The sequence below is a fragment of the Simochromis diagramma genome, unplaced genomic scaffold, assembly GCF_900408965.1.
Source record: "Simochromis diagramma unplaced genomic scaffold, fSimDia1.1 OVJJ01000544.1, whole genome shotgun sequence".
Classification (NCBI taxonomy): domain Eukaryota; kingdom Metazoa; phylum Chordata; class Actinopteri; order Cichliformes; family Cichlidae; genus Simochromis; species Simochromis diagramma.
The window spans coordinates 177,394-191,342 of NW_024387370.1; the positions used below are offsets into that span (position 1 = coordinate 177,394).

Genomic DNA, 13,949 nt, shown 5'->3' on the forward strand with positions numbered 1-13,949 from the left:
ACAGCTATCAGGAGGAGGCAGCAGAAGTCTTGGCAGAAGAGAATATTCATGCTAATGGACATCATCCCAGTGGGCCCTGGTGTTGGTAAAAGAAAATACAAATCAAAGTTACTGTCATATAAAATATGATCAAGGTTTAGAGAAAGTTCAGAGAATAAGATCCACAGCTCGTCTGGTGTCACAGTTACACATCCTCATCTTTCAGAACAAGAAATCAGCCTTCAAGGAGGGTTTGAAACAGTTGCATTCAATAACACAGATCATTTCTTAGAATGTACATTCAGATATATTTATAAGATAAAGCTTAACCTGCACAAAAAGTTAAAAAATGGACTGGTTCTTATAGAGCACTTTTCTACTCAATCTGAACACTCAGATTGAGTTTTACACAACTTCTACATTCACCTTTTTCTAAGCTGCTTCCTATCTAACAGTCACACTCCAATGGATGCATCAGAGAGCAACAGAAGTTAGTATTTTGCACGAGGATATTTGGCTTGCAGACTGGGATCAAACCAAAAAGCTTCTGGTTAGTAGGTGACCTGCTCTACTACCTGAGCTACAGCCACCCCAAACCATGCAAGTTTTCAGCTTTTCTTCATCTGTTGCAGCTTCAGTCTTATTTTTGGTTTATCAATCAAACTAATAAAATTAATCTGACAGCAATGAGTCTTTGTCCTTTTAATAACTATTAATTTATTAGATTTATATTTCCTGGCGTGTTATTCCCAGGAAATGTTATCATCTCAGCATCTCTGACTTTGTTTTTGATGAACTCATTTCTTTTTTTTTTTTTTTTTTAACTTTTATTGCCAAAAACAACAAGGCAATTCACATCGACAACATGACCTGAGACCAAATCTGCTGCACATAATGGTGGGGGTTATTCAAAGACTTAATTTAAAAGAAAGAAAAACATATATACACATATACATATACATACATACATACCAATACCTAAGCACAGATGTAACAATGTTAAGGCTTGAATGTCCGTTCAAGATATTTTATAATTAGTCTCCATTTTTTCTCAAAGGTTGGCACCTTTAGTTGTAGTTGAGCTGTTATCCGTTCCATCGTATAAACATGTCTAGTTTTCAGAAGCCACTGGGTAACCGTGGGTGTTTCTGGTTTGAACCAGTGAATTGTTATCATTTTTCTTGCAGTCATGAGGAGGAGATGCAGGAGAAAGTGCTGCTCATAGGAGAAACCATCAGGAAAGATATCCAACAAAAAGATCAGGGGATCCATTGGGAGGTTGACTGACAATATGTCTTGTATAATGTTCTTGACATCCATCCAGTACTGTTGTATGTAAACACAGTCCCAAAAAATATGCGTTTGGTCCCCCACAAACCCACACCCTCTCCAACACTTATCACTGACACTACTTTTGGATAGAAAGGTTTTCAGTGGAGTTCTAAAAAATCTTAATTTAACCTTCCAGTCAAATTCCTTCCACATTTGACTACCCACCCCTCTATGGCAGCCACAACAGACACTCTCCCATGTGACATCATCCAACATTATATTGAGTTCCAATTCCCATTGTTGTTTTATATGATATGCATTGTCAGACATGTCAATCAGCAGTTTCTGGTAGATCAAAGACACTTGGTTTTTCAATGTACCTGACTGTTCAAGCAGTTTTATAAAATGGTTTTCCAACTCGATTGGTTCACTTCTAATATTGTCCCAGTCTATATGCTTTGTAATGTAGTCCCTTAACTGTAAGTATCTATAATGGTCCCCTGGGAATAAAGCATATTTAGCCCTTAGCTGGGCAAAACTTTTAAGAGTATTCTTTTCAAACAGCTGATTGACTGTAATCAATCCTTTCTCCGCCCACCTTTCAAAACTCCCGTCTGACAACGATGGGAGGAACTCAACATTTCCATTTATGGGAATCGCTCGAGACATGGTCAAATTCCCTTTTAACATTTTTAACAATTGGTCCCAAATCTTCACGGTATGCTTGACCCATGGGTTAGTTATTTTAATCTTTTTCCGTGATTGGGGGTTGAGAAATGGGAGACTCCGAAGAGAAATACCTGGTAATGAATACTCTTCCATAGATACCCACTGCATTTCTGAGTCACGAATAATCCAGGCAGCCATTGATTTTAATTGAGCTGCCCAATAATACATTCTGAAGTTAGGCAACTTGAGGCCCCCTTTTTCCTTTCCGGACATTAAAATTTTGAGTCTGACCCTCGGTCGTTTATTCTGCCAGATAAATTTGGATGTAATGCGTTCTAATAATTTGAATGAAGACTGTGGGATCCAAATGGGTAGGTGCTGAAATAGGAATAATAGGCGTGGAAGAATATTCATCCGTATACATTCAATCCTCCCCATAAAAGTGAGTGGGAGTAGGTTCCATCTGTCCAAGTCCCCCCTAATCTCCTTGAACAACCGATCATAATTGAGTGCAAGTAGCTGATTGGCATTAGGAGTAATAATTACCCCCAAGTACCTGAAGCCCTGTTTCGAGTGTCTAAAAGATACAAGACGATCTAGCTGTGTGGGCCAGGTGCCAACAATCATTAACGCCTCGGATTTATTGGTATTTATTTTATAACCTGACACTGTACCATAATCTTTAAGGTTGCTCAGAAGGGCCGGGACAGAGGTGACCGGATTCTCTAAAAATAGCAGAATATCATCTGCGAAAAGTGACAGCTTATGTTGTGTGTTGGTTTCATCTCTAATTCCTTGTATAAGAGGGTTGGATCTGATCAGTTCAGCTAACGGTTCAATACTAAGAGCAAATAAGGACGGCGATAACACTTCACCCTGTCTAGTGCCACGGCCTAGGGAGAAAAAGTCAGAGCAGTGACCATTAACCCTTACCCGAGACCTGGGGTTTTTATATACTGTTTGGACCCATGAGATAAAAGTCTCATTAAAGCCCATATGCCTGAGAGTCTGTTGCAGGAAGTCCCAATCTACCCGGTCAAAGGCCTTTTCCGCATCCAGGCTCAAGAACATTGAAGAGGTATCCCTGCCCTGTGCCATACTCTGAAGATTGAGGGCCCTTCTAACATTATCTGAACCTTGCCTGTGGGAAATAAAACCTGTTTGGTCAGGTTTCACTAGTTTTCTTATATGTTTTTGAATTCTATTTGCAATAATGGCTGTAAGAATTTTTAAATCAACACAAAGCAGGCTGATGGGGCGATAAGACATGCACAAAGTTGGGTCCTTACTTTCTTTATGGATGACACTAATAATAGCCTCAGACCATGACTGGGGGGGATCACTTTTAAATAATGCATAATTATAAACTTTGCACAACAATGGTGTTAGCTCTTTTTCGAAAAATTTGTAATACTCCCCAGGCAGGCCATCCACTCCGGGGGACTTGTTGTTTTTCAGTTTTCCAATACTGTTTTTTATTTCTTCAATGGTAATTGGATTCGTTATTAGTTCAGCTTCTTCCTGAGACAGTTTACTAAGATTAATCGGGTTAAGAAATTGTTCAATCTTTTCAAATTTATTTGGGACATTTTCTTCTTTATACAATTCTTGATAGTACAAAGAAAATGCTTTCGCAACTTCCTTAGGTTGGCATACAGTCTTTCCGGAGTCTGGACATTTAATTTTATGAACAACCCTACTTGATTGCTCTTTACGCAGCTGAAATGCCAGCAGTCGGCTTGCCCAATTACCGTATTGGTAGTACTTTTGATTAACAAAGCGTAGTTGTCCCTCCGCCCTATACGTTAGTAAATCATCCAACTTTTGCCTCTGCTCTTTCAGTGAGTTCAAAGTTCCAGTGTCGTTAGTCACCTGATAGGCTTTCTCTAATTTCTTAATTTTGTTTTCTAGTTCTGTTTGTTCTGCTAGTCTCTCCTTTTTCAGTCTTGATGAAACCGCTATAATATTACCTCTCAAATAACTTTTGGCACTCTCCCACAAGATTGAAGGAGACACCTCATTATTATCATTGAATTGAATATATTCAGCCAGACTCTTTTGAAGTTCTTGTCGGGTCGTTTCATTATTCAAGACCGATACATTGGCTCTCCAATATTTAAAATGATTGTTTGGAGTCAGTCTTAATGTCAGAGATAGTGATTGCTTCTATGCTACACTGTCTAGTCCTATAAAGGTCCATCCTAGGCATTAAAAACATGTCTATCCTTGAATGGCTGCGATGTACATGTGAATAAAAAGTAAAATCTTTTTCTTGGGGGTGGAGCTGACGCCACACATCCACTAGGCCCAATTCCCTAATCATTGTATTTAAACTACAAGATTTTCTGGATTTGGGGCCAGTGTGTGTCGGGAGCCTGTCGACAGCTGCTTTCAACGTACAATTGAAATCACCTCCCACCAAGATCATTCCTTCAGATTTGTCTGCTATTAATGATGCAATATTCTTGAAGAAATTTGGACAGTCCTCGTTTGGTGCATATAAATTTAGTAAAGTAATTGTAGACCCCCCTATAGAGCCAATCACCATTACATAGCACCCTTCCCTATCCGCAAACGTTTCTTCATGGTGGAAATACGTCGACCGGTTAACAAGAATTGCAACTCCTCTTTTTCTCCCATCCTGATAAGTAGAGCTATATTGTTGTTCAACCCACCCCCTCCTCAACTTCCCATGTTCCTTTTCAGAGAGGTGAGTCTCCTGGAGCATTGCTATGGAGCACCCAAAGTTTTTCAGTTGGTTCAGTACCTTTTTCCTTTTAATTGGACTATTCAAACCCTCTACATTATACGAAACACAAATTAGATCTTTCATATCTTAAACTCGTATCGTACACAGACAAAACTGAATTATTATACTCAATGAAATAGTGGTCCACAATTGGTCTCAGGCCAAGATAAACTAAAACATTTAGAACTAAACAAACAAAGAACATTAAGAACAGTACCTTCCACATACCCGACTGGATTAATAACAACCTGAGAAATCCAGTCCCCAGTGTACCCTGGGCGGAGGGTGGTGACGAGTCCTCCGTGGGGGAAAAACACAATGTGTTATTTCGTCGCTGTTGCCCGCTCGCAGAGCGGCTCACTGCGGCTATATAAGTGGGGGGGATATCCACTTGTGCGCGCACTGTCCATCCATTGTACGAGCAGGAAAAAAAAAAGTTTTTTATCTCTTCCTAACATTTATGTCCAAGAAAAACTAAAATGAACTCGGCGGGAGTGACATCTCAGTCCTCCATAAAGAAAGTTTTTATTTCGGCAAGGGAGAGGGTCATACCTGCCCCAGTTCCCTCAGCGGACCAGCGGGGCCGGGATAGCTCCGTTTCCATGCGCTCCCTCTGGTCGACTCGCACTTGTATCCCCAGCTCCTGAAGCGTCGGCAGGGCTTCCGTCAAACTTGAGAACGTCTTCTCACCACCATCCTTGAACAATCTCAGTTTTGCTGGAAACACACACTTTGCTCTGATGTTTTTCAGCTTTAATTGCTTTACCGCATCTCGTACCAGTGCCCTCCTCTTTTGCAGTTCCGGGGAAAAATCATGGTCAAAATATATCTGCGTGCCCTAATATAAGACACGCTTCTGGTCCCAGGCTTGTCGTAGAATGGTCTCTTTCACAGAGAAGTCCCAGAATCTGACCACCAGTGAGCGCGGTGCTGCGTTGGGGTCCTTGGGCTTAGCAGCGAGGGCCCTGTGCGCTCGCTCTATTCCAATGTTAAGATCAGCGGGAAGTTGAAGAGTGGATTTACACAGCTCTAGTACAAACAGCTTAACATCTCTCCCCTCACTCCCTTCTGGGACACGATAGATCCTCAGGTTGTTTCGCCTTAGTCTATTTTGCATGTCCTCGCATCGTGCTGTAAGATCCATTTCTCTATGTAACAAGTACCGGAGGGCTCGTTCATGGCGCCTGGAGGAGTCTTCGTTGTCGCCGATCCGCTCCTCCATCTCCGTTGTTCTGTTTTCCAGCTTTGTCATATCTTCTCTCAAACTCTTGAAAGACCCCTCCAGTCTCGTAAGAGCTTGCTGTGTTTCCATATGCCCGTCTTTGTTATCTTTTCTTATCTTCTCCAGTTCCGCTAATATCCTCGTATCCGCATCACGAGTGCTAGCAGTAGCATTAGCATCCGCATTCGAGGACAAAGTTAGTTGCTTCAAATGCTCGCCCTTATCTTTATTTTGATCCTGTTTACTGGATCCCTTGCCTCTCAGGGACGATGCCATGCTGGTTGGAATGGAAAACGCCGAGTGTTAAATTGTAGTTAGGAATAATGTGTTAATCTGGACGGAGCTCGTTCCTTATGCTGCTTTACCCGAACATGGCGTCACCGGAAGTCGATGAACTCATTTCTAATCCTGTCTGTTCTGCTCGCTGCCAATGAAAGTCACTGTCATGGTCTGAGGTCTACTGACTCTGTGTTTTTGTTAATGATTATTAATATTCATCGTTTTTATCATTTTCTAGTTATTTGTTGATGATTTCTAGTGTTTTGATGTTACTGTGCCTCCTTTGTGTTCCTTGTGTCCCCTCTTGTCATCCCTGTCTCTATTTTCATGTATTTCCTGTTTTACTTTTGTGTCCAGTGCCAGTGTGTTCTGTTTTGCTTCCTCCTGTGTCTCGTCAGGTCTAATTATGTTCATTTGTGTCTGTGAAGGTTCTCAGTCATCCAGGTCATCGTAGTCAAAGGAGCTTGCAAAGAAAAGCGTCTGGACTTCTTTAAGTTGCTTGAAGACGTTTCACCTCTCATCCGAGAAGCTTCTTCAGTTCTAAGGTCAAATGGTGGAGAGTCCCAGATTTAAACCTAGAGTTTCCCCCCACAGAGGGACAAAAGGACCCCCTGATGATCCTCTAATCACCTGAGCCAAGGTGTGAAAACTGGGTGTGGGTCCTAATCAGCCAGAGTTGCAGGTGAGCTCATTGTGAAACCTGGCCCCACCCTATCATGCGAATTCCTGAGGTCAGATGGCCCAGGATGTGAGTGGGCGTTAAGGCGTCTGGGGAGGAAACTCAAAACTGGATTATAGATGGCAGAGAGTTGGTGTCGTAAACCACCGCCTCTGTTCAAAGATGGTCGCTCACAGTGGACACAGATGCTTCTTTCACTCCTCTTTCAAACCATCTGTCCTCTCTGTCCAAAATGTGAACATTGGCATCGTTGAAAGAGTGACCTTTGACCTTTAGATGCAGATGGACTGCTGAGTCTTGTCCTGTGGAGGTGGCCACCAGGTCCACCAGATATATCACCAAACTCCTATGTAAACACAGAAACACAACAGTTAGAGGAGTTGAGGAAAGCGTATGAGACACTGGGTGAGAGGCTAAGACTATGTGGAACTGTAAGGGCCCAGTCACCTGCTGTAGCACGCCAGCAGAGCAATTTGCAACCACGACCAATCATACAGATTAGCCCTAAGCAGCCAGTCACTGTAAGAGACCTTTCGTACTTGCCACGCAGAGAATTCAAAGTGTTTGGAGGACAGATTGGAGACAACAGTTCCGAAATTAGCTACAACAGTCTCACCAAGCAGATTAATGAAGGAGTTAAAGAAGGATTTGTGGAGGCTGAAATTGTTTGAGGTGTGTTGAGAATTGTGAAGCCTGGCACCTTCCGGGACATGTTAATGCTCAAAGATGACCTGTCTCTCCATGAACTTCAGGGCTTTCCGAGGTCTCATCTCGGAGAAAAAGCGACAACTGAAATGCTCCAGGAGTTAATGTGTGCTAGACAAAGTGAACAAGAGACGCCCCAGCAGTTTCTGTATTGCATGATTGGACTTAAACAGAAGCTTCTTTTTCAGTCAAAGCAGGCCAACACTGAGATCTCCTATGACCCGAGGACCGTCCAGGAAGTTTTCCTTCACACAATCTATCAAGGCCTGGGAGCTAAGTACGCAGACTTGCGACAAAGACTAAGACCTCTCACCTCAAACAACAATGTCACTGACGAAGAGATTCTTAGTGAGGTCACAAAGATTATCAGTGATGAAAATGAACACCAGCAAAGGTTAGGCCAAGTCACCCGCCAAAGGAGTGCACAAGCCCAAAGTGCTGGGATCGAAGCAAACGACAAGATAGCCAAAGAACAATCCTCACCAACAATCAAACAACTTGCCGCCCAAGTAGAGACTCTAACTAACATGGTCGCCAGCCTAATTAAACAACAGGAGGCAAAGCCTTGCCAGCTGTCCCCACAACCACCTCCCAACCCGCTTTTCCAAACCCCAGCCAACCCCAACAGACCTCCTCAAAAGAAAGCGTTCCTTTGTCCAAAGTGTACTGAGCAGAACTTGCAGGACTGTAGTCATTGCTTTGTATGCTGCGAGTCAGGACACCGAGCAGTGGGATGTTTAAAGCGGACCAAAACTCAGGAAAACTGGAATCGGTCTCTGCCGAGGGACAGCCAGAGGCCGGCACAGAGTCACAGTCCCAGCCAGTAAGGTCCTCCTCTGCACAGCTTACTACTGAGTGTGCAAGACGTTGCAGTAAGCTAAAAAGAAAGCAGCCAAAGCGAGACCAGAGGAAGCAACAGGTAACCTCTTGCCAAAGTTTAGGCAAAGTCCCCCTAGTTGGAAAGAAAAGCCCTCTCAAGTGTTTGATTGGTGGCTATCCAGTGACAGTGTTATTTGATTCTGGCTCACAAGTGAGTTTAGTCGACAGACAGTGGGTTCAGCGGTTTATTCCTAACTATCAGGTGCGACCCCTCCAAGAGCTGTTAAATGATGGACTTGAAGTTTATGCGGTTAATGGACAAGCAGTTCCTTATGATGGGTGGGTCGAACTTACAGTCACTTTCTCTGGTCACGAAGATCCCAATCTTACTGTGCAAGCCCCTTTCTTTGTCAGTAAGCTGTCACTCCCTCAGCCCCTCCTGGGAGCGAACGTGCTTGGCGCCATTATCCAAGCACAAGAGTCAGACCGAGAGGCCAGTGCTTTATTGTGTAGTCTCCTACGCAAAGCTTTTGGTACAGACGAAGAGCAAGTGATGGCTATGGTAAACTTCATACAAGTACCACAAAGAGCAGGATGTGACCCAGCCACAGTGAGAATTGGGAAGAGCAATGTGACCATTCCTGCTGTAAAAGCAGTCCAAGTGTGGTGCAGAGTACCCCAAAGTTTTGACATTTGTGACCCCCTGGTGCTGTACGAACCCGACGAGAACACTGCCTTGAGACACCTGCGTGTTGGGGAAGGGCTCCTTGAGATCAACAACCCTCAAAGGCCATTTGTTAAGGTCCCCATCTCTAACCACTCCAAACACGAAATAATTCTACCGAAGAGAACAGCCCTGGGTACTATTCAACATGTCGCTAAAGTTATTGAGACAGACCGACCCACAAACACATCAGAGCTGACTCAACCCACACAGAGCCCCATCACCACAGCTGAGGTAAGCGCAGCCACCTCTGTTTCTGAACTGTCCACTGAGTTACGGCTGCCCCCAGTTAATCTTAGCCACCTGAGTCCGGACCAACAGGAGTCAGTTGAAAAGGTGCTAAGGGAAGAGTGCGAGGCGTTCTCTCGTAGCAGCACAGACATAGGCTGTATCCTTTCACTACAAATGGAAATCAGGCTCAAAGATGATACACCCATCCAGAGGGCCTATGCTTCTATCCCTAAACCCCTCTACAGGGAAGTGAAGGAGTATATTCAAGAGCTGATTGTCAAGGGATGGGTAGTGAAGTCACAGTCGCCGTATGCTACTCCAATCATTTGCGTAAGGAAGAAGGATGGGTCTTTACGTTTGTGCATCGATTATCTTCTCTTAAACAACAAGACTGTGCCAGACAGACACCCACTCCCCCGGATCTAGGATCTCACAGACTCGCTAGGTGGTTACAGCTGGTTCTCGATCCTGGATCAGGGTAAAGCTTATCATCAAGGTTTCATCGCAGAAGGCTCAAGGTACCTGACGGTATTCACTACCCCATGGGGCCTCTACGAATGGGTGAGGATACCCTTTGGACTGTCGAATACCCCAGCCGCCTTCCAACGGAGCATGGAAGAAATGCTTGACACCCTCCGAGACGAGTGCTGTATCCCTTACCTTGACGACGTGCTTTGTTTTTCCAAGTCGTTCAACGAACATGTCCAAGTGCTACAGAAAGTCCTCCAAGCCCTACAACGGCATGGTGTAAAGCTAAAACCCGAGAAGTGTGAGCTGTTCCGTAAAGAGGTTCGCTATGTCGGCCGATTGGTATCTGCAGATGAAGTAAAGGTGGACCCCAAAGATACTGAGGCAGTACAGGCACTCAAACACAAAAGGCCACAGACCGTCGGAGAAGTCAGGCAGCTTTTGGGATTCCTAAGCTAATATCGGATGTATGTGCAGGACTTCTCACGCATAGCCAAACCGTTGTATGACTTGCTCCAAGTCCCGTCCAACACATTGCCACCAAAGTCAAATAGAGGCAGAGCAAAACACACTCAGCAGCCTTCTCGAGCCCTGATACAGTGGAACAAAGAACACCAAGAAATCCTCGAGCGCTTGATCGACATGCTCACTCAGCCACCAGTGTTAGCGTACCCTGACTTCACCCGCCCTTTTATATTGCACACGGACGCATCCCAGAGAGGCCTTGGTGCCGTCCTATATCAGAACCAAGAAGACAAGATGAGAGTGATTGGGTACGGGTCTCGCACGCTCACACCTGCTGAACAAAACTACCACTTGCACAGCGGAAAACTAGAGTTTCTCGCCCTCAAGTGGGCAGTTTGTGACAAGTTTAAGGATTACCTCTACTATGCTCCACATTTCACCATTTTTACAGATAACAATCCCTTGATATATGTCCTCAGCACAGCAAAGCTCAACGCAGTCGAACACCGTTGGGTCGGACAATTGGCAGATTTCCACTTCGACATCAAATACCGGCCAGGAAAAGTAAACATTGATGCAGATGTGCTGTCACGTTGACATTGAGAGGTTCATGCAAGAGTGCTCAGAGGAACTGTCGGAGGAAGCCGTATGTGCAGTTTGGGAAGGGAGCAGAAGAGCGGAGCAAGGAGACGTAGCATGGATTGCAGCCCTTAACCTCACCACACCAAACCTACCCGTCAAAGAACCCCTACAGTCAGTCAGTCATGACCAACTTGTACAATCGCAGAGAGCAGATCCAGCAATCGGAAAAGTCATTGACATGGTAGAGAAGTACATAAGACCAACAGAAGATGACAAGGCTGACACTAACACAAAGAGACTGTTGAGAGAGTGGAGTCGGCTACACATGGAGAATGACCTTCTCTATAGAAAGACTGCAGGACGCAAGCAACTGGTCCTACCTACTCTCTACAGACAGGTCGCTCTCACACACCTCCACAACAACATGGGCCATGTTGGCGTGGAGAAAGTCTTGAACCTGGCTCAAGAGCGGTTCTATTGGCCTTTCATGAAGAGAGAAATTGAAGAGTACATCACAAGGAAATGTCAGTGCATCAAGCAGAAGAAGCCAACGACACACGAGAGGGCACCCATGAGTAGCATAACATCCAGCTCCCCTCTTGAGCTCGTTTGCATTGACTTCCTGCACTTAGGGTCTTGTAAAGGTGGGTTCGAATATATACTGGTTGTTGTGGACCATTTTACCAGGTTCGCACAAGCGTATCCCACCAAGAATAAGGCTGCAAAGACCGGGGCAGACCGCGGCAGACCGCCTCTTCAACGACTACATTCCCAAATTCGGCTACTGCTCCAAGCTCCACCACGATCAGGGTCGCGAGTTCGAGAATGAGTTATTCAAGTCCCTAAGAGAACTCGCAGGCGTTGGTCACTCGAGGACATCCCCCTACCATCCCCAATGCAACCCTACTGAAAGACTGAATCGCACCCTGTTACAGATGCTGCGTACACTGGGAGAAAAGGAGAAACAAAATTGGAAGGAACATCTACCCCATGTTATCCATGCTTACAACTGTACCAAGCATGAATCGACTGGCTTCTCTCCGTACTACCTCTTGTATGGTCGATACCCTCGTCTTCCAGTGGACCTTCTCTTTGGTCTCATGGCAGAAAACAACACTGAGACACCACATGGGTATGCAGAAAGATGGAAAGGGAAGATGACAGAAGCATACCGCATTGCAAATGCAAACAGTCAACAGACAAGTCCAAAAGGCAAAGCAAGCTATGACAAAAGGTGCAAAGGAGTAATGCTACAGACAGGAGACCGAGTACTGGTATGAAACCTGAGTGAAAGGGGTGGCCCTGGCAAACTGAGACCCTACTGGGACCAAACGGTCTACATTGTGAGGGAGCAAGTGGGCGACAATCCCGTCTACAAAGTGAGTCCAGAGGCGGGAGGCCGTCCTGTTCGCACCTTGCACAGGAACTTGTTGTTACAAGTAAACAACTTCCCAGTGGACATTATCCAAAGTCAGGCTACAAGACCACCCAAGAGAAACAAGAAGTCCACCGGAAGCCCAATGACACCAGAGCCGAACCCTGACGCAACTGACTCGGAAGAGGGTGAGCCATTCTACTGGCTTGGTGTACCCAGATATCCTCGAGGGGGCCATTCTCCAGTCACACCAGTTCTAAGTGGAGCGCAATGGAGCTCCGGTCCAAGTGATCTAGGACAAGTCTTAAGGGCTCGTGTCCAACCTAGAAAAAAAAGTGGCATGGTTCCGGAAGAGGATTTAATCGTGTTAAGAGACTCAGACCTAACTCAGCTAAGTGACGATCAGGAGATGCCTCAGGTTCAAGAAGAAGTTGACGTCACTGAGTCCAGTCCTGATCCAGTAGAGGTTCCTGACCCAGAGCCGGAACCCAGGGTGGAGCCAGGGGATGACATCCATCCAGAGCCACCGCCTCATCTTAGGCAGTCCAGCAGGTAGAGACGTCCCACCACATTCTTCACCTACCTGTCCTTGGGTCAACCAGCCTATCAGGCTCATCCTGCGGTGAACACCATCAACGTCCAGCATTCGCCATATCCTTCCCTGTACTACCCTCTTCTCTACTCCCAGGCCCCCTGCTCCTCTCCCCTTACCCTTAGCCCTTACTTACCTGTTTGATATGCTGTTCCTTGCTATTGAATCGAACAGAAATCTCAGGAAGAAGGATGCCTGAATTCTAAGGACACCTGGGCAAGAGGAATATTCCAGGGACTTCTGTAAAGAGACTTTGTTAGTTTAAAGTTTTTTTTATAATTCAAGTTAAGTGTCAGGAGCCACTTTTGCTGTTGGGGAGCGTGTGATGAACACAAATGTGCTACCACATTTTGATAAATTTTATTTTTAATTTTTAAGAAAAATATATGCCAGCAATTAAGACAATTATTATTTTACATTCATTACGTGTAGTCCATAACAATTGAGGAGAGTAAAAGTGAGAAATAATAAGCGGAACTGTTGACACTGTAGTCGTTCGCGATTCTTTCTCTGAGACTACCTTTATTTTTACAGATTTGTATTCTTTTTGTTATTGTGGTCTTCACACCAGGGACCCGTAGCATTGGCATCTGATCATACAATGTCCCCCCCCCCCACCTTATCATCTATTTCTAACTTTTTTTTAAAAAAGTTTGCTTAAAGACCTTATGTCACGAGCTGCAGGGGGCAGACCGTGTGGAGAGAGTAGAGGACCCAAGCGCAGACAGAGGCAAAGAGACAAAACTGGACTTAACGAAAAGCCAACCTTTATTTAGGGCTGAAAATTCACAAAAATGCAAAACTGAGGGAAAACCTGAACATAACCTGGGAAACTAGGACTCTCACTGTGATTTCATTACTGTGACCTGACTGGGAAACTGTGACAAGGGGCACATACAGAAGGAAACACAGACAACGCGACACTGAACACAGGAAGACTGAGGACTTAAATACACACATGAGGCGATCAGGGGAAGTGGAGACACATGAGGACACAGCTGGAATGAAACATAATGACACAGGGGAGAGTAAAACTAACCACACGAACACAGAACATAAGACCCTTTTCAAAATAAAATAGAGAACATGAAGACTTAGACACGACAACAAAAGCTTAACAGACCTAAAACACATGACAG

The 13,949-nt window shown here is 44.8% G+C and overlaps 1 protein-coding gene across 7 annotated transcripts in view; it reads left to right on the forward strand.

Annotated features, from left to right (window-relative positions):
• Positions 1–13,949, forward strand: part of LOC120718841 — a 223,853-nt gene that overhangs the window by 59,809 nt on the left and 150,095 nt on the right. The window lies entirely within an intron of this gene.